We start from the raw sequence: 19522 nt of genomic DNA, 5'->3' as shown, positions 1-19522 counted from the left end.
GCTCTCCAAGTGCAGTGGCATAATTTTGCTCGTACGTATACATGACCTCGCTAACATTTCATCGTGCCCGGCTCCATTGCTGAGAAAGACCTTACGGGATAACATCGCTGTGTAAAGTCTCATAGTGCTCAGAGCCATTTGATAACATCGCGAAAATCGATAGTTTAAATTATAAGCGTTTTACAGCTTTCTTTTTCGCGTCAAAAAGGAAGAGTTTTTTTATGTATTGGTAGGGCATGGAGATAAGCGAATGCTTGACTATAATGGAGACAGATATTATCAGGCGTCCACCACGATTCGGTAATAAGTTATTCCCATTGTAAGTCAGTGATGTCACCAGTGCAGTCCTATTGTACATTTGTTGACAAATTAGTTATTTCTAAGCGCATAACCAATACAGTTGAAGATAGATATCGAGAATTTCGATATTTACCCGTGCACACTATTAAATAGGGCAATGTATAAGGTTAAAGCTCAATCCGTCCAAAAGCCAAGCTGTCCTGATTGGTCATTCTAGAGTCATTAGGCCCAAATATCTTGAATCCGTACCAATTTTAAATGGGACCAATACCAGTTTCACTCCATTGGCAAAAAGTCCAGGTGCGTTAATAGACTAAAAGCTACCGTGGACTGAGTATATATCTGCAGTATGGAAGCATGCAGTCAAGCATTCGCTTATCTCCATACCCTACCAATACATAAAAACCTCTTCCTTTTTGACGTGGAAAAGGAAGCTGTACAACGCTTATAATTCTAACTATCCATTATAGCGATGTTATCCTGTAAGGTCTTTCTCAGCAAACTTTTGGAACTTGCGACAAACGGCTGCGTTCGATACGTCTGTGAAATACGACTCTTTCATCATATTTCACCATATTACGCACAGCTATTCTAGCTACGTGCAGACAAGAACAGGGATTTCCATACACTCTGCCTCTGTACCGTCTTATCTACGTATACAGTCTCTCATATCTCTCCTCGATCTTAACACTCTAGTCAGTACAACACAGTAGAAGCACTCATTCCTATTAGAGCACAATCTCATCTGACCCACTCCGTTGCAGTACACACTCACTTTATCGAAGTCCTCCTCACTAGAAGCAACCCCACTCTGGAATGATCCTATTATATTAGAAAACTGAATAACAGACCCAGATTCAAAAGGCAACTAACGACACATTTAAATTGCAGTAGTTTAAAAGAAAACGACTTTTGCACACCGCAAATTAAGTTTTTTATTTAGCTTTTACACGTAGACGCGTTTCACCTTATAAATAAGGCGTCGTCAGTGGACGTCCTGCATTAGTACACGATTTTTTTGCTCGCATATGTGGATTATAGATATAAAACGGTTCATTGAAGATTTTATGATAAGATAGAAATGGAATTACAGATCAGTGTGTAACTCATTATTTACAAGACAAGTAGCTTTCTCTCGTGTAGCAACCTGGGTGAAAGCTTCCGGTTTTCTTTATGGTCATTCTGTTTTTAAAATACAGCAGTGTAACTGCAGTTTCTGTGTCTACAGTGTCATTCCTTACTGTAAGCATTTTAACTTACTCGGCTTTTGCTTTCAATTGTTTTTTGTTTGACGATATGCGTGTTGATGTAAGCTGTGTATGTGTGTGTGTGTGTGTGTGTGTGTGTGTGTGTGTACTCTTTATTTTTTTCTTCTGTTCCTATTGCGTCTGCCTTATCTGTTTTCTCCTGGAGGCCTTGAAACTTTTTCCTTTTGCTTGAATTTTTCTCGTATTTCTTCCTTCGTTATTCTTATTTCCCTCAGGTCTGCTTTGACCCATGTCATTGTTGTTTTTGAGTTTCTGCCAGAAAGTTAAAAATACATTTTGTTACTCTCTTTTCATCTTGCCATTTTGGTGTCCATAGAACACAGTTCTTCTCTTCCACATGGTGTTTGCTATTGGTTCCATGTTTTCATAAATTTATTTATTACTTCTAAATTTCCATTTTCCATTCTCGTATTTTGCTCCCAAGACTTTTTTGATTACTTTTCTTCCTTTCTTCTCTATTACACCTAACAGTGTAGCTGTATTTAACGAAAGGCATTCTGAACTATGAAGGCGTGACAGTGTTGTATTAACTGTACCGCAGTTTTCCATCTATAGAAATAGGCTTCTTGCTATACACGTCTTTTGTTTCCTTGGCCTTGCTAAGTTAGCTTCTTTGTATATAGTAATTGATTTCATTATTTCACCTAGATATTTAAATTTTGTAGTCTTTTTTATTCTTCCGTAATCAATTTTCACGTGTTTTCGCGCCTCCTTCGCATCTGTCATGTACTCCGTATTTTCGAAAGATATACGTAGACATGTCTTGAAGCTGTCTCTTGCAGGATTTTTTCCGTATTGTTGCATCTTCCATAGATTCAGCTAAGATGGCAAGATCGTCTGCAAAAGCCAAAGCCCAATCTGTTATATTGAATGGACCTATCTTTTTCCGTGGATACCGAGTTAATTTTAGCTTCGATGCCGGCACAGGGAATACTGGAAGTGGATGGTTTACCCTTGCTATTATTCGATGTGAGAAGTCAGAAATTAGATTATCCCCTTTTCTTCCAAGGGTGATTTTTTAAATTTCATCTTCTCCTGTTCTTTTTCTCCATTCTCTGTTTACCTTTTCTAGTGCACAACTGAGCGGAAGGGCGGATAGGTAATCTCCTTGTCTTGCCACAGTTTCGATTTCAAAAGCCTTGGAGGTTTCACCTAATAATTTAATTTGGTATATTGTATTGTAAGTGTGTTTATTATGAATGCAGCTTATTTGTTGTCAGCACCCAACTCCTTTTAAGGTGTTGAATAATGTTTCCCCATGAACCGAATCATATGCTTCTTTGAAACGTACAAATGTTATGTACATGCTTTTGGACCTCGTTCTTCTACATCTAATGGTAAGTTTCACATCGTTTTACACAGGATTGTTCTGTCCTAAAGCCTCCTTGGTGCTCTCACCCGTTGGCTTTCCGGCCTGTTTTGCAATTCTTTTGAAAGAATTTTTTAAGTCACTGGAAGGAAAGAAGTTCCTTTATAGTTGTCGCGGTCGCGGTCAGTTTTATCACCTTCTTTTTGGCTGGGCGAGTTAATGGTCTCTAATGTTCTGGTGAATCTTCTGTTTCCCAGACTTTTAAAAATATTTCATGTAGCTATCTGACAGTTTTAGTAGCTGCCATTTTCCGTATTTCAGCTGTTACTGAATCTTCCCTGGGTGGCTTGTCATTCTCCATCCTTGCTGGGAGATTCTGAGTCTCTTTTAATCCATCCTCAAATTTCTTTCTATAAATTTTGTTCCAGGTACCTCACAGTTTAACAGCCTCTTAAAATAGCTTGCTAATATTTCACAGTTTTCTTGGTTGTTTAGGGCTAATTTTCCATCTTTATTTTTGAAGCATAAGTTAGGTGGTTGATAAGCTTGTAGGCTTGGTTTAAAAGTTTTATAGAAGTTCGAGGAATGATTGCTTTGGTAGTCTTCCTCAGTTAGAGACAGATGGTTGCTTTGAAACTTCCTTTCACCACCCTCAGCGTTTTGATGTTTCACACTTTTGTTGTTTGAAGATGATAAACTCTTCATTTCTCTTGGCGCAGTACCATTTCTGCTGGGCTTGTTTTCTAAGTAGTAATGCTGTTTCACATTCTTCATTCCACCTTCTGCATTTTTTGTCTTTTGAGTGGCGCTATTTCAAGGGCTGTTTGGACAAATTTTGGTTTAGTCTCCTCCCGATCTTTTGAATCTATATTTATCCATTCCTGAAATTCTTGTTTTTTTTTCTTTTCCAAAACGTCACTATCAGTTTTATAAATCCTTTGCCCTTCTCTTCGAATCTTTAATTGCAGAAAAAATGCTGTTTCTATTGTAATTAAACAGTGATCTATTTCTGTATTAGCACCATTTCTAACATTGATGTTAGTGATTTCTTTGTCATTTCAAGGATATAGCTACATGGTCGATCTGAAATGATCCTATGTTTGTATAAGATGATTTACAAGTTTTTCGTTTCCTCGGCAGTTCCTTAAAATTTGAGGACATTAATTTAAGGTTGAAGCCTCTTCATTTTACTGTTAGCCTTCCCCATTTTTTTTTTTTTTTCATGCTCGCCAACACTTGTCTTGAACTTTCTTTCTTTTGCAATCTGAACATTCAAGTCCCCTAGTAAAATTTTGAGATTCTTTAATGGAACCTTTGGTAGTTTATATTCCATAACTTCCAGAAAAGTTTCAACTTTTCCTGGGTTCCTTTTATTGTTCTCATTTACTGATGCATGACCGTTATTAAGGTTAATAAGGTTAATTAAGGTGTAAAACTTATTTGCAGATCTCAGAGTAAGAACTGAGAGGCTTGGGGAATGAAAATATATTACAGAGTTTACTGGTGTTCTGTTTACTATGAATCCTGTTCCTAGATGTGGAATAACTTTTCCTATTGTATTTTCGCTTTTTTTCCTCTGAGAGATTTATAATCCTCGGGTTCAATAATGTCTTCGTCAGTGTATCAGTATTCTGAAGAGCCAAAAGTTGTATGTGGGATTAGCCAAATACTTTAGTTAGTTCTTTTAGTTATCCTGTGGTTTGTAGTCTATCCTCGATGTTATTCGATATGTAAATTGAACAAGAAGTAATGGAAGCAAAAGAAAAATCGTGAATAGGAATTAATGTTCAGGGAGAAGAAATAAAAACCTTGAAGTTTGCCGATGTCATTGTAACTCTGTCAGAGACAGCAAAGGACTTGGGAGAGCAGTTGAAAGGAATGGAGAGCATCTTGAAAGGACAATGTAAGGTAAACATCAATTAAAGCAAAACAAGGATAATGGAATGTAGTCAAATTAAATCAAGTGATGCAAAGGGAATCATATTAGGTAATGAGAAACTTAAAGTAGTAGATGAGTTTTGCTGTTTGGGCACCAAAATATCTGATGATGGTCAAAGTAGAGAGGATGTAAAATGTAGATTGACAATGGCAAAAAAAGCATTTATGAAGAAAAAAAATTGTTTCCATCGACTATAGATTTAAGTTTTATGTAGTCTTTTCTGAAGGTATTGGCTTGAAGTGTAGACACGTATAGAAGTGAAACACGGACGATAAAAAGTTTAGATAAAAACAGAATAGAAGCTTTCGAAATGTGGTGCTACATAAGAACACTGAAGATTAGATAGGTTGATCACATAACTAACGAGGAAGTACTGATTACAACTGGAGACAAAAGGAATCTGTGGCAGAAAGTGATTACAAGAAAGCATTGGTTGACAGGACACATTCTGAGACATCAAGGGATCAACTGTTTAGTATCGGACGGAAGTATGGGGGGTAAAAATCGTAGAGAGAGACCGAGATGAATACAGTAAGCAGATTCAGAAGGGTGTAGGTTGCAGAGGTTACTAGGAGATGAAGAGGCTCGCACAGAAAAGAGTTTTATGGAGAGCTGCATCAAACCAGTCTTCGGGCTGGAGACCACAACAACAACAACAACAACAATTTCCCTGTTTTCAACAGTGAATTATGTTTAGTTTGCCAAAGAAGTATTTCGTTACATGTAGGGCTTCCAGCACATTGTGGGTCCTTCGCCTTGCTTGTTACTCTGGGCGCCCCAGAATCCGACAGTCGGGTTTCACTGCTTTGTGTCAAGAAGGATTTGCTTTGTAGGTCGGAGTTTTCTGAGATAGTACTACTTGTAGAAATTTCCGTCATGCATAAGGTATTTGATAATCTCGCTGAGGAAGTGATGAACGCCATTTCATATTTGAAACCGAGATTAGAGTCCCAGAGTTTTATTTAAGTCTGCCCGCGCACAGGTAGAGACACTGAACAAAGGGCGCCTGATGTGGGAACAGATCCATTTGCATTTTAATTCATAGCTTTTATATTACCCCTAAAAGCAGGGATGCCTCTTCCACCAGTCCCACCACACTGACGATCTTCATCTCCGTCTCCACCGCCATCGAGGTCTTCACTGTTACCCTGGTCAAGGGCCCTCACGAAGTAATATCAAACCAGACCACGGCTTTTATAAAGAGGTGTTTCTCTCCGCTTATCTCATCCGTGCTTGGGACTGGCTATAGCGGAGTTTCTTTTCATTTTATTCTTTGTTTTTTGTTATTATTATTTCGTTTCCATTTTCATTTATATAATTACAAGAGAAATGGGATTCGTGATCACCTATCGGAGTTTCTGTCTTTTATACGATCAGTCAGTGTAAACAGTGAGTGCTTACTCATATTCACTTGGTCATATAGTACTAGCTTCTTTGCAGGCTTTGTTTTCTATTCCTGCATGTCATAACTTTCTTGTAAGTTAGGCGGTGCTTTCATTATTTATTTTAACTATTTTCACGTCTTTCTCTCTTTTACTAGGTTTCCGTTCGTCTTCTCTGAAATGTTCTGCAAAAGTTAAGTAGCTCATCCCATATTTCCATACTCTAGTATGTTCTTTATACTGGGTGTCAAATGTTCCGCTGGTTTGTCCCATATACCTTCCATCATATGTGTTGCATTTTAATTGGTATATTCCTGCTTCCTGATAGATGTCTGTGCTTTTGTTATTTTTGGATTTTACTTGTACTGAATTGTTTGTTTTGAGAGCTATATTTATGCCTTATATTTTGAAAATGTTTGTTTTTATGTGTGAGTTTTTGGTTGTATGTCTTCGTCTTCCATTTTGAATCTTCTTCTTTGTTTTCATGTATTCTTTGTGTCGTTGTTCTGTCACTGTGTGTGCTTGTTTGTGTGGTGTTTTGTTGTGATGTTGTTTGTGGCTGTGTATGCATTGCATTTATTGACTGTGTTTGATGTTTAATTTTTTTAATGAATATGTATCCACTGATCGCAACTATTTGTGTGACGTCTAGTACTTTCTACTAGCTTTCTGTGCTGAGAGGTACTTTGTTGAGTCACTATCTCAGTGCTGATTGTTTCTGTGAGTATGTATATTTTGAGGTCTGATGTATGATTGTGTCAGTTATTATAGATTTATGGTAAATTTCACAGCTATGCTCTTTGTTTTCTTTTTTAATGGTTATATCGAAGACGTTTATTTGGTTATCATTTACTTTATCCATCGCGAATTTTACATTTTTGTGTAATGTGTATTTCTAAAGATATTTTTATCTTAGCCTGAATCTGTTTGAGGGATCTGATTTTAACTTCTTTAGATATTGTTATGGAAATGAACGCTTGCCCTTTGTCAATGTACCATTGTTTGTCTGTAAGAACAACTATGTTTCCGTTGCCTACTTTAGAAATAATGCTGGTTTCATATTGGAGTTTCTCCCTGAATTTTTTGAGTGTTATGATTCTACTTTTTTTGTTTTTGTGATCCTGTTTTTTTCATGCCCAATGTAATTTTATGCATTTCTTATTTAAAAAATTCTCTTGTTAGACAAGTGTTCAAATTCCTATTTCTGCTTTTCTGAAATTAGTTCTGCTCACGTATACATTGCTGCATCTTACACATATTTTGATGTATTCATCTGATAATTGACTGATACCCTTCAGGGTTTGTTCTGTGATGTTTATTGCTTCTGCTACTGGTACATGAGAGCATATATTTTCTATGCCAAAAGAGAGAAGTGTAGCTGCGTCAGGGATTCTTATATATTTTGTGAGTTGTATTAACTGTGAGATGTTCCTTATATTTCTGATATACTGTTTTTGTAAGTTTCAAACCATAATTTCAACAGATGTCCTGCAAGTCTGTACATGGGAGCTTTCTTAAAGTTCACAATGGTTCTTAATAGGATATTTCGTTTATGTGAAGTAAATTCATAACAAGCAACAATTGGTTTTCAGTTGTATAATAACTGACAAAGAGTAAAGGTGGCACTCACAATACTCTAGCCGTGCCAGCAAAAGGTTCAAATTCGTTCTGTAACTATTACAATGATTGTTAATGTATATGCGTTCCAGTGTTCAACATATTATTCTCTCTGTGTTCCCGGCATTGTCATAGGATGTACTCAAACAGAACCACCATTGGACGTTTTAGTCAAGAAAATACAATTTTACGGTAAATCATATGGTGTCAGTGATACAATAGCGTAATTGTAGGTGTTGCACCTGATCATGAGCTCTACACAGTTGCACTTTTCGAAAATCCTAGATGTTGTGATGAGAATCATTATCTGGTAACGATGGATGTGTTTGTGCTAATTCAGCACAAATTGGTGCCATGTTCAGCAGAAACACACAAGAATCTCCAGTGAACTCAGATCAACATATATACGATTCATCAGCAAGCCTTCATTAGATCTGAGACTTACTCTAAATTCAGGAGCCATAAGCGGAAGTGATGCCATGATTAGATTACCTGACATCTGCGAATGAGCATTGACAATATCTCCAACCATGTTGTACTTCGTAGAGTTAAGATAAAAGCACTACAGGTTACTGATAGTCACCACGTTAGATGACTATTCCTATCACACTCGACAGTACTGGGAGTAATAGCGGTTACCATATGGCAGCTGATCATCATTGCCCCACTCAGTAGTTTCTGAGGATTGTGACATTCACCAGATCAACTGACCAACATTTTAAAAATGACAGTCACCATATGTCAAGTGACCATCACTGCCTCACCATATAATGTCTTGGATAATGGTAGTCACACAATCAACTGACCAACATTGTTCTCCCACAGCATTATAAGCAGAAGGTGGCAAATGCTTCGTATTGCACAATGAAGTTAATAGTCTAGCATGTACGCATTATAATATTTGGGTGTCTTTGAAAAGCTGTTGGGAAGCATAGCAACCCTTGTTTATTATCTACTTGAATGTGTTTTAGTACTGTTTAGTATTCTATGTCATCAGAGTGTCACGTAGTTGCGACAGCATAACTACCACATCTGAATGTCCCAAGACTGCACAATTGCACAATTAGACTAGCTGGTCGGATACAGACTCAAAATTCGGTCACGTTAACATTCTGTCACTTACTATAACGGTCTCACACATGAGTATGCAGCATCCCAGTTTCCTTAACTCTGATCATTGACGTACCCACTGATGGTGCGTTCTGGCAGTACATATATGAAACGAGTGAGAGAGCACTGCAAGTTCCTGCTGCTAACAAGGAGAGTATACCATTCATTTGTCACATATTATTACGAGCTTCAAACAGGAGCGACTTCAGTAATGGATAGGAACTGTGGTTGCTGTGGACAGATGTGAGCTGAGTTGTTGACCCTTCACTCACAGCTCCAGGCTGTGTTGGCTTCTGTCACACAGCTTGCGGCTGCTGCCAAAGGGCATCACTGTGGGGGGTTAGACACGTGAATACGAGGGACATTGAAAGGGTTCCATGTGTCTGCCGATCGGTTCACTGCCGTGGCCAACCCAGGTACTGCCTGCACTGAGGTTGACCCCTTACCCATGGTCAAGTGGGAGACCATTCCAAAGTCTGGCTGGCAGCAAAAGACTTTCCAAGTGGCCAGTCGTAGGGACTCCCCAATTCGTTTCACCAACAGGTTTCAGGCATTACCTGTGCCTGTGAAGTGTCTGAGCCAGGTGCAGTCATCCACCCTGTTTCAGAGGAAGCTCCTTTACCTGCAACATCTGGGCATTCACAGAGGGTGGGTTTGCTGGTAGTTGGGAGCTCCAAAGTTAGGTGCATAATGGAGCCCCTTAGAAACATCGCTGCCAAGGAGGGGAAGGCAGCCAGTGTGCAGAGTCATTCCAGATGTGGAAAGGGTGCTTCCGGATGCTACGAAGAGTACAGGGTGCTGCCAACTGCAGGTGGTGGCCCATGTCGGTACCAATGACGTGTGTCCCTTTGGATTTGAGGAGATTCTCTCTGTTTTCGGACGGTTAACAGAAATGGTATTATTTGTTTATTAAACAATACTACACATTGATCTTGCCAAAAGCCGAAAAGCGATTCTTCTTAGTGTTTTAGCTCTCAGGGGCACTCTGGGGTGCTCTCTGGGTTACTCTGGGGCTTTCTGTGGGTCACTCTGGGATTCTCTGTAGGCCTATTTGTTATCTTCTTAATTGTCTGATTTATTTTAAATAGTTTAGTTTTTGTTTTTATTTAAATGTTTTTATTATATCGTTTACTATAAAGTTGCGAAGCATCCTTATTTATCTCGTGAGATTTTTTTTTTAAAAGTCTACTTCAAATTCTTATCAATTAGATGTATAAATTCCATACACCCCAACATCAAATTCACTATGGAGACTGAAACGGAGGGGAAATTACCTTTCCTTGACGTCTTGGTCAAGAGAAGGGCTGACGGCACCCTAGGTCATGGGGTGTATCGGAAGACTACGCACACTAATCTGTATTTGCACGCAGACAGCTGCCACCACCCTTCACAGAGGAGTGGGGTACTTAAAACTCTTGTACATAGGGCGCGCACTATCTCTGACGCAGAAAGTCTACCGAGGAATTGGAACATCTGAGAACTGTATTTGGAAAAACTGGGTACTCAGAGTGGCAGATTCAACGTGCTCTCCGCCCAACCACTGCAGCACAACCTGTTGAGATGGATGAAGTCACGAGGGAGGAGGTAGGCACTGCATTTATTCCATACACAGGCGCACTCTCGGGGAAAATCGCCCGCATTCTGAAGAGACACCGGATCGGAACTGTGTTTTGTCCTCCAAATAAAACTCGTGCACTGGTGGGGAGCGCCAAAGATGATCTCGGTTTGAGGAAGGCCGGCGTGTACCAGATTCCGTGTCAATGTGGCAAGTCGTATATTGGTCAGACGATGCGTACCGTCGAGGATCGATGCCGTGAACACCAGAGGCACACTCTACTGATGTATCCCAGCAAGTCGGCGGTCGCTGAACATTGTTTGTCGGAAAATCACGCCATGGAGTATGACCGCACGAGGATTCTGGTACAGACGTCGAGATACTGGGACAGCGTTGTTAGAGAGGCCATCGAAATTCGCACCAATGACGACCTCATAAACTGTGACTGTGGCTATAATCTTAGCAAGGCTTGGGAACCAGCGATCGGGTTGATCAAGAGTAAATCGAGCAAACGTATAGTTGTGACGACCACGGCGGACAGAGCCATCACATCGACGTCATCTCAGACGCCGTCGCAATCTGTTCCACCGCGCGACCGAGGCGCGGGGCGCGGACGGCGGAGGGAGCGCGCCGCGGGCGGAGGGTATTTAAATCGGCCGCCGCCGCGACCGAACCCAGTTCCCTCTGAGCAGCCATAGCGTACGGATCTCCGTGCCGGCACGTTCACAGGAGCTCAGTCCGTCAGTTCACCTGATGATGGCGACATGTATGATCGCCGAAATATTGTGCCCGTTGGACACTATAGACAGGCAGCATACCCGTGGATATTTTGACTGCCAGTCTTGCTTGCGAGATTAAGGCGGAGCTCGCCATCTGCAGCATGGTTGACAGAACCGACTGTGGCCCTTTGGTGCAGAGCCGACTGGAGGGTCTGAATCAGAGGCTCAGGTGGTTCTGTGACCGTGTAGGCTGCAGATTCCTTGACTTGTGCCATCGGGTGGTGGGTTTCCGGGTTCCGCTTAATAGGTCAGGAGTCCACTACACAAAGGAAGCGGCTGCATGGGTAGCGGTGGCTGTGTGGAAGGGACTGAGCGGTTTTTTTAGGCTAGAGGGTCTCAGGAAATCACTGAAAGGGTATCCGTATAAAAGGGGGCAGATAAAACACTGTAAGGTAGTTGTAGAAACGATCGGTATTGTGGTTGTAAATTGTCGTACCTGTGTTGAGAAAGAACCAGAGCTCCAAGCCCTAATAGAAAGCACCGAAGCTCAAATAGTTATAGGTACGGAAAGCTGGTTAAAGCCAGAAATAAGTTCAACCGAAAGTTTTTCAGACGACCCAAAAGCGTTAAGAAAGGATAGATTAAATACAGTTGGTGGTGGAGGATTTATTGCTGTCGGAAGTAGTTTACCATGTAGTGAAATTGAAGTAGATAGTTCCTGCAAAATAGTATGAGTAGAGGTTATACTTGACAATCGGATTAAACTATCAATTGGATCGTTTTACCACCCCCCGACTCAGAAGATATAGTCCCTGAACAGTTCAAAGAAAACCGTCTCATATCAAATAGGGATCCTACTCATAAAAATATAGTCGGTGGTGACTTCAATCTGCCGTCGATGTGTTGGAAAAATTATATGTTTAATGCCGGCGGCATAAACGTCATCCGAAATTGTACTGAATGCTTTCTCAGAAAATTATTTTGAACAATTACTTCATGAACCCACTCGAAGTGTAAATGGTTGCGAAAGCAGACTTGACCTCTTAGCAACAAATAATCCGGGACAAATAGGAAGTATCTTGACGAATACATGGATTAGCGACCACAAGCCATTTGCTGCTAGGCTGAATACCGTAACACCTACAGCCATAGAAAAGAAACGCAAAGTACAGCTATTTTAAAAAAGCTGATAAAAATGCTCTTAACGCAGTTTTAAGAGACAGTCTCCACTCCTTCCGATCTGATCACGTCAGCGTAGAAAAGATGTGGAATGATTTCAAAGATATAGTATCGACGGCAGTTGAGAGATATATACCACATAAATTAATAAGTGACGGTATTGATCCCCCATGGTGCACAAAACTGGACAGATCGCTGTTGCAAAAGTAAAGAAGAAAGGATGCCACATTTAAAAGAAAGCAAAATCCCCAAGATTCACAAAGTTTTGCAGAAGTTCGAATTATAGCGCGTACTTCAATGTGAGATGCTTTTAATAATTTCCACAACAAAACACTTTCTCGGGATGTGGCAGAAAACCCAAAGAGATTCTGGTCATACATAAAGCGCACCAGTGGCGAGAGACAATCAATATCTTCACTCCGCGATAACAACGATGAAGTCACTGATGACAGTGTCACTAAAGCAGAGTTATTAAACACAGTTTCAAGAACTCCTTCAGCAAAGAAGACCAAATAAATATTCTTAAATTCCAATCAAGAACAACTGCCAAGATTAGAAACATGGAAGTAGATATCCTCGGTGTAGCAAAGCAGCTTGAATCACTTAATAAAGGCAAGGCCTCCGGTCAGGATGGTATACCAGTCAGGTATGCTGATACAATAGCTCCATATTTAGCAATTATGTACAACCGCTCGCTCCGTACCTAAAGACCGGGAATTTGCTCAAGTTACACCAATACTCAAAAAGGGAACTAGGAGAAATCCGCTAAATTACAGGCCCATGTCATTAACGTCGATTTGCAGTAGGGTTTTGGAACATATACTGTGTTCGGACATTATGAAGTACCTAGAAGAAAACGATTTATTGACACATAGTCAGCACGGATTCAGAAAATACCATTCTTGTGGAACACACCTAGCTCTTTATACTCGTAATGAGTGTTATCGACAAGGGACGTCAAACTGATTCCATATTTTTAGATTTCCAGAAGGCTTTCGACACCGTTCCTCACAAGCGTCTTCTAACCAAACTGCGTGCCTATGGAATGTCGCGTCAGCTGTCAGAAAGGTCACAGTTCGTAGTAATAGACGGAAAGTCATCGAGTAAAACAGAAGTAATATTCAGCGTCCCCCAAGGAAGTTTTGTAAGCCCTCTGTTGTTCCTGATCTACACTAACGACATAGGAGACAATCTGAGTAGCCCTATTGGGCTGTTTGCAGATGGTGCTCTCTTTTACCGTCATGTGAAGTCATCAGATGACCAAAACGTATTGCAAAATGATTTAGATACGATATCTGCTTGGTGCGAAGAGTGGCAGGTGACCATGAATAAGGAAAATTATCAAGTTATTCACATGAGTACTTAGGGAAATCCTCTAAATTTCGATTACGCGATAAGGCTGTAAATATAACTAAATACTTAGGGATCACAATTACAAATAACCTAAATTGGATTGCATACAACACTCGCCGTTTAATCCAACAATTCCTTGAAATAGAAGCGGAACCGATAAGACTGAATCAGAAGAAACTACGGAAGAATACATCCACCTTCGAGACGCAATCATAAATGACGGAAACATTGACGACATTGGAACAATGGTAATCTTACTCTCATCACACGTAGGAAGTCCGAGACACGCACGAATGCACTGTAAAGAGCCCACGATCTAAATAAGAAAATATGGACGATCTGACCGTTTCATAACATTCATCAATCAAAGAACAAATAAGACACGGACAAGGTCCAATGGTACGACATAATAGTCCGAGTTTTTCATTAAAAACCAAAGAGATTTATTTAAGTGGTCACAAAATACCAAATCTTTGGAACCGTTAGATGCTGAATGTAGGCAATCGAATGCCAAAAACGAGAACTACCTCACTCACTCAATCTCATATGAGCACACGACAGAATTTATCCCATGAATATCGACAATATCATCCAAGCTGAATTTCCCAATCCATGAGAAGATCCGGAACCGTACGACATAGTAGTGAGAAACATAATTCATGGACCAAGCGAGAAATTAAAATCCAATTCGTTATGTATGAGAGATGTAGAAACAAAAGAAAAAAAGACATATTTGGGCGACACACAAACCGAAATGATAGCTATCCCAAACAGTGGCTTCACAGCAAAAATACAAATACGAGACAGTGACGAACTGCAAATAGTTAATCAATCTGTAGTACCATTAACACCACTTTTCAAAATGTTACAAGCACACATTCACGTAGACTACTGCAATGCAGTGAAATCCATCAAATACCGGTACGTCTATAAATATGTGAACAAAGACAGTGACAGGCCAATATTTCATATGGACAAAGACAGCGAACAACAAAATAGAAACGACGAGATCCTCACGTAATAAATGGGAAGAGAAGCAGCGTGGTGGAGTTTCGGTTTTCACATTCACGAATGCTGTGCAACATCTAGCAGTACATTTGGAGAATGAGCAGAGTGTTTAGTTCACAAAATATATCGCCACAAATCTTGCAAGCGAACCACTTCAGAACACAACATTAACAGCTTTTTATCAGTTGTACCAAACAGGTCAATTCGCGAAAAGATTGCTATATGGCCACGTCCCTACCTATTATACCTGGACCGCAACAAGAAAAATTTTTCACCGACAGAAACAAGTAATTCCAGTAGAGGATCGTTCAGGAATCATGAAAATTGGCGTTCTAGGCCGAGTATGCACCGTACAAATAAACAGCGCCAAATGCTTCATTCTATCTCCGGATGTTGTTAGACGAAACACGGGAACCAACAAGCTTCATAGATCTCAAGAGTGTCGACGGTTATCTATGCCAGACGTACAGAGAAGCAGGCCAACGCTTAGGACTACTGCAAAACGACAACCACTGGGAATTACGAATCCTCACTCACAGTCTCAGCTGAACAAATGACTGCCGCGCAGGATTAGCTGAGCGGTCTTAGGCCCTGCAGTCATGGACTGTGCGGCTGGTACCGGCGGAGGTTAGAGTCCTCCCTCGGGCATGGGTGTGTGTGTTTGTCCTTAGGGTAATTTAGGTTAAGTAGTGTGTAAGCTTAGGGACTGATGACCTTAGAAGTTAAGTCCCATAAGATTTCAGACACATTTGAACAAATGACTTATTCGACATAATTTTAACAACAGGTAACCCAGCGAATCCAAACAGCTGAGAGATTTATTCAAAGAGAGTATGAGTGATGACACACTGTACCAAATTCGACAAGCTCATTCTGAACTGATAATCGAATTCAACGATGACATCTTTGAAAGAAACACTCATTCGCCTAGAAGATCAATAAACAAAAAGAACTTAAGTATAACTTGGAAATTACAAAGGTAAAAAAAGCTACATCATCAACGAACTACTTCAGTACATTCTCCACAACAAAGCACTCCTCCATGACAATCAAAAGGAAATTTAGAACGTTGTCATGAGCCGGATTGACAACACTGGGGGAAATATTTTATTGGACGCACCCGCAGGCAGCGGGAAAACGTTTCTAATAAATCTATTGCTAGCGGAAATACGTACTAAACAACGCATTGCACTTGCAATGGCATTATCCGACATTGCTGCTAAAACGCTTCTGGAAGGAAGGCGAACTGTCCATTCCGGCCTAAAACTACCGTTGATACAGCCGAAGAACTATTCCCGGTATGTAAAATCTCAAGAGCATCTGGAAGTGGTGAACTTCTGAAGCATGCTAAAATTATCGCCGGGGACAAATGCACAATGGCATATAGAAAAATACTCGAAGCCATCGACAGAACATTACAGGACTTGCGAGGAAACTGAAGTGATGGGAGGAGCTCAACGCGTACTCCCAGGACATTTTCAACAAACACTTCCAGTTATCTTCAAGTCAACACCAGCAGACTAGATTTATGCACGCTTAAAAAGTCACATCTCTGGTCACACGTACAAATACTGTGTCTAACGAAAAAATTGAGAATTTAACTATCGAAAGACGAAACAACTGCAAATTTTCCTCAACAACTATTACAAAAAGGCGAAGCACAATCCTACTGATCAGACGACCGCCTCATTAAATTCAACGGAGATTTCCATTACATAGACACTGCTGAAAACGAACTCATCGACCAAATTCATCCGAACATTGTTCACAACTGTGCCAATCCAGACTGCCTATTTGAAAGGGAAATTTTGGCAACTAAAAAGAATATCGCCGACGATATGAACTTTAACATTCAAAAGAAAATTCTCAGTGGAGACAGAACAGACAAATCTATCGATACTATGGTAAACGTCGAAGAAAATGTGACTTACATGCAGAATTTCTAAACTCTTTGTAAGTACCAGGTATGGCTTTTCATTGTCTTCGACTTAAAATTGTATCTCCGACCATACTAACGAGAAATCTCAACTCACGAAAGCTACGTAATGAAATAAGGACGATCGTTAAAAAGCTGTCGCATAACATAATCGAAACCGAACTTATGACTGGAAAGTACAAAGGGCACACAATATTTGTACCCAGAATACCACTGATTTTACAGAACTGCCTTTCCAATTTAAAAGACTGCAATTTCCAATCAAATTAACCTACAGTTTTACTATTAACAAAGCACAGGAACAAACTTTAAAATGCTGCGGCATCAACCTCAAAGACTCATGCTTCTCTCACGGTCGACTGTGCGTAGCTTGCTCTTGAGCACGGAATTTGAAAAAGTTGTACATATAGACCCGGGATAACATAATGATAAATATTTATAAACAAGTATTGTAAATATTTGGAATTTCTTACCAATAAAACTTTTTTACTTCTTATACTTTAAAGTTTATCCTTTTATTCCGCCTACCACACGGTCTCATATCAACTCCCTGAGTCAGGCCGGGTACCCCAGCTAGTTAACAATTAGCTCGGTACATATGAGCCCGAGTTGCTACCCAAAATGTAATTATTGACACTTGAACGAAAAAGTTTCACGACTACTGCCCTAGCGGTTCCCTGGTGTTTTCTAGCTTCCCTTTCCCCAATCCTCCTCACTGCTCAGGCTTCGGATTAGCACCGCCAGCTATAGAGGTACTCAGTCCACCCAGCATGTGGGGTTAATTGAAGTTAATGAATTCCCTTATTTAAAAAAGCTCGGGTTAAAGAGACGACGAAGAAATAGGTAGATGTTTATTAATAATTTATCTCAAGCATTTAATGCTGAGAAAGCATAGGCGTTTTTGGAAGAAGTGAACAATTACGGAAATTCGTCCGTAATACAGCACAAAGAAACTAGGTGTAGAGAGGTGTGACTACTACCGAACTATCAGTTAGTAACTCACAGTTGCAAAATACTCGTTACAGAAGAATGGGGAAACTCTTATAAGCCGACCTCGGGGACGATCAATTTGGATTTCGGAACACTGAAGGCAATTCTGACCCTACAACAACTTCTGACTCTACAACATCTCTTAGAAGATAGGTTAAGGATGGAGATACCTACGTTTGTGGAATTTGTATATTAGAAAAGCTTTTAACGGTATTGACTGGACTACTCCCTTTGAAATTATGAAGGTAGCAGGGGTAAAATACACGGAGCGGAAGGCTATTTACAACTAGTGCAGAAATCAGACACCATTACAACAGTCGAGGGGCATGAAAAAGAAGCGGTGGTTGAAAAAGGAGTGAGGCAGGGTGGTAGCCTATCCCCGATGTTATTCAATATGTACAATGAACAAGGAGTAAAGCAAATCAAAGAAAAACTTGAAGAATTTAAAGTCCAGGGAAAAGAAATGAAAAATTTGAGTTTCGACGGTGACATTGTAATTGCGTCAGAAACAGCAAAGGACTTGGAAGAGCAGTTGAACGGAATGGGCAGTGTCTTGAAAGGACAATACAAGATGAACATCAATTAATTCAAAACAAGGATAATGGAACTTGGTCCTAATAATTGAGTTGATGTTGAGGGAATTAGATTACGAAACGAGGCACTTGAAGTGGTAGATTAATTTTGCTGTTTAGGCAGCAAAATAACGGATGATGGCCAAAGCAGAGACGATATAAAATGTAGACTGACAATGGCAAGGAATACGTTACTGAAGAAGATAAATTTGTTAACAGTGAATGTAGATTTAAGTGCCACTAAGTCTTTTCCGAAAATCTGTATGAAGTGCATCCATGTATGGAAGTGAAACATGGACGATAAAAAATTCAGACAGGAAGAGAATAGAAGCTTTCTAAATGTGGTGCTACAGAAGAATGCTGAAGATTAGATAGGTATATCACGCAACTAAAGAGGAGGTGTTAAATAGAACTGAGCAGAAAAGAGATTTGTGGCACAGTCTGACTACAAGAAAGTATCGGTTGATAGGACACATCAAGGGATCAACAATTTAGTATTGGAGGGAAGTGCTGGATGTAAAAATCGTAGAGGGAGACCAAGAGATGAATACAGTTAGCAGATTCAGAAGGATGAAGGCTGCAGTTGTTATTCGGAGATGAAGAGGCTTGCACAGGGTTGGGTAGCATGGAAAGCTGCATCAAATCAGTCTTCGGAGTGAAGACCATAACAACAACAACGACAACGACGACAACACAGCTTTATAACCCATTAAACTGATATAGGTGAAAATAATAAAATTTCAATATTCCCGTACTTGAATCCGAGATTTTAAGTGTTCAAAAGCCACGTACACAGATGCGCTAGAAAATTGTTTGGTCGCAGCCACAATCAACACTATGACATCCCAAAAAAATGCAAACGGAACTTAAAAGCTGATAGCTTTTGTCCCTAAAACTGTAAGTGCAAATGAGACAAACCATTGTCAAACTGAAGGAGGTTTTATCTACAATTTACAGAGTGAAGAAAGTCAAACTTCTTTTTTTTCTAAAACTGTAAATGCAGGTGAGACAAACCATTATCAATCTGAAATAGGTTTTATCTGTAATTGACAGAGTGAAGAAAATCACACTTCTTCTTTACAGTATCAAAGCCCACTGCTTTATTTTCTCTACGTTTTAGGTTTCCCGAGAAAACTTCCCAAATGATGCTGCGATAAACACTGCTGATAAGTAACAATAATTTTAAACTATAGCTGGTCCATTATCAAAGTTACCCTGAGCCTAGATAGGAATTCTTCAAGAAGGAAATAATGCGACATCAGCTAGACACAAAATTGCAAAATAT

At 40.0% G+C, this 19522-nt stretch overlaps 1 protein-coding gene across 1 annotated transcript in view; it reads left to right on the top strand.

The window, feature by feature from the left end:
- The window catches only part of LOC126411739 (glutathione S-transferase omega-1-like), a 93490-nt gene that overhangs the window by 35586 nt on the left and 38382 nt on the right, over positions 1–19522 (top strand). The gene's annotated exons all lie outside the window — the stretch shown is intronic.

The sequence above is a fragment of the Schistocerca serialis genome, chromosome 1, assembly GCF_023864345.2.
Source record: "Schistocerca serialis cubense isolate TAMUIC-IGC-003099 chromosome 1, iqSchSeri2.2, whole genome shotgun sequence".
NCBI classification, from domain to species: Eukaryota; Metazoa; Arthropoda; class Insecta; order Orthoptera; family Acrididae; genus Schistocerca; species Schistocerca serialis.
This window is presented reverse-complemented; position numbering and strand designations above follow the sequence as displayed.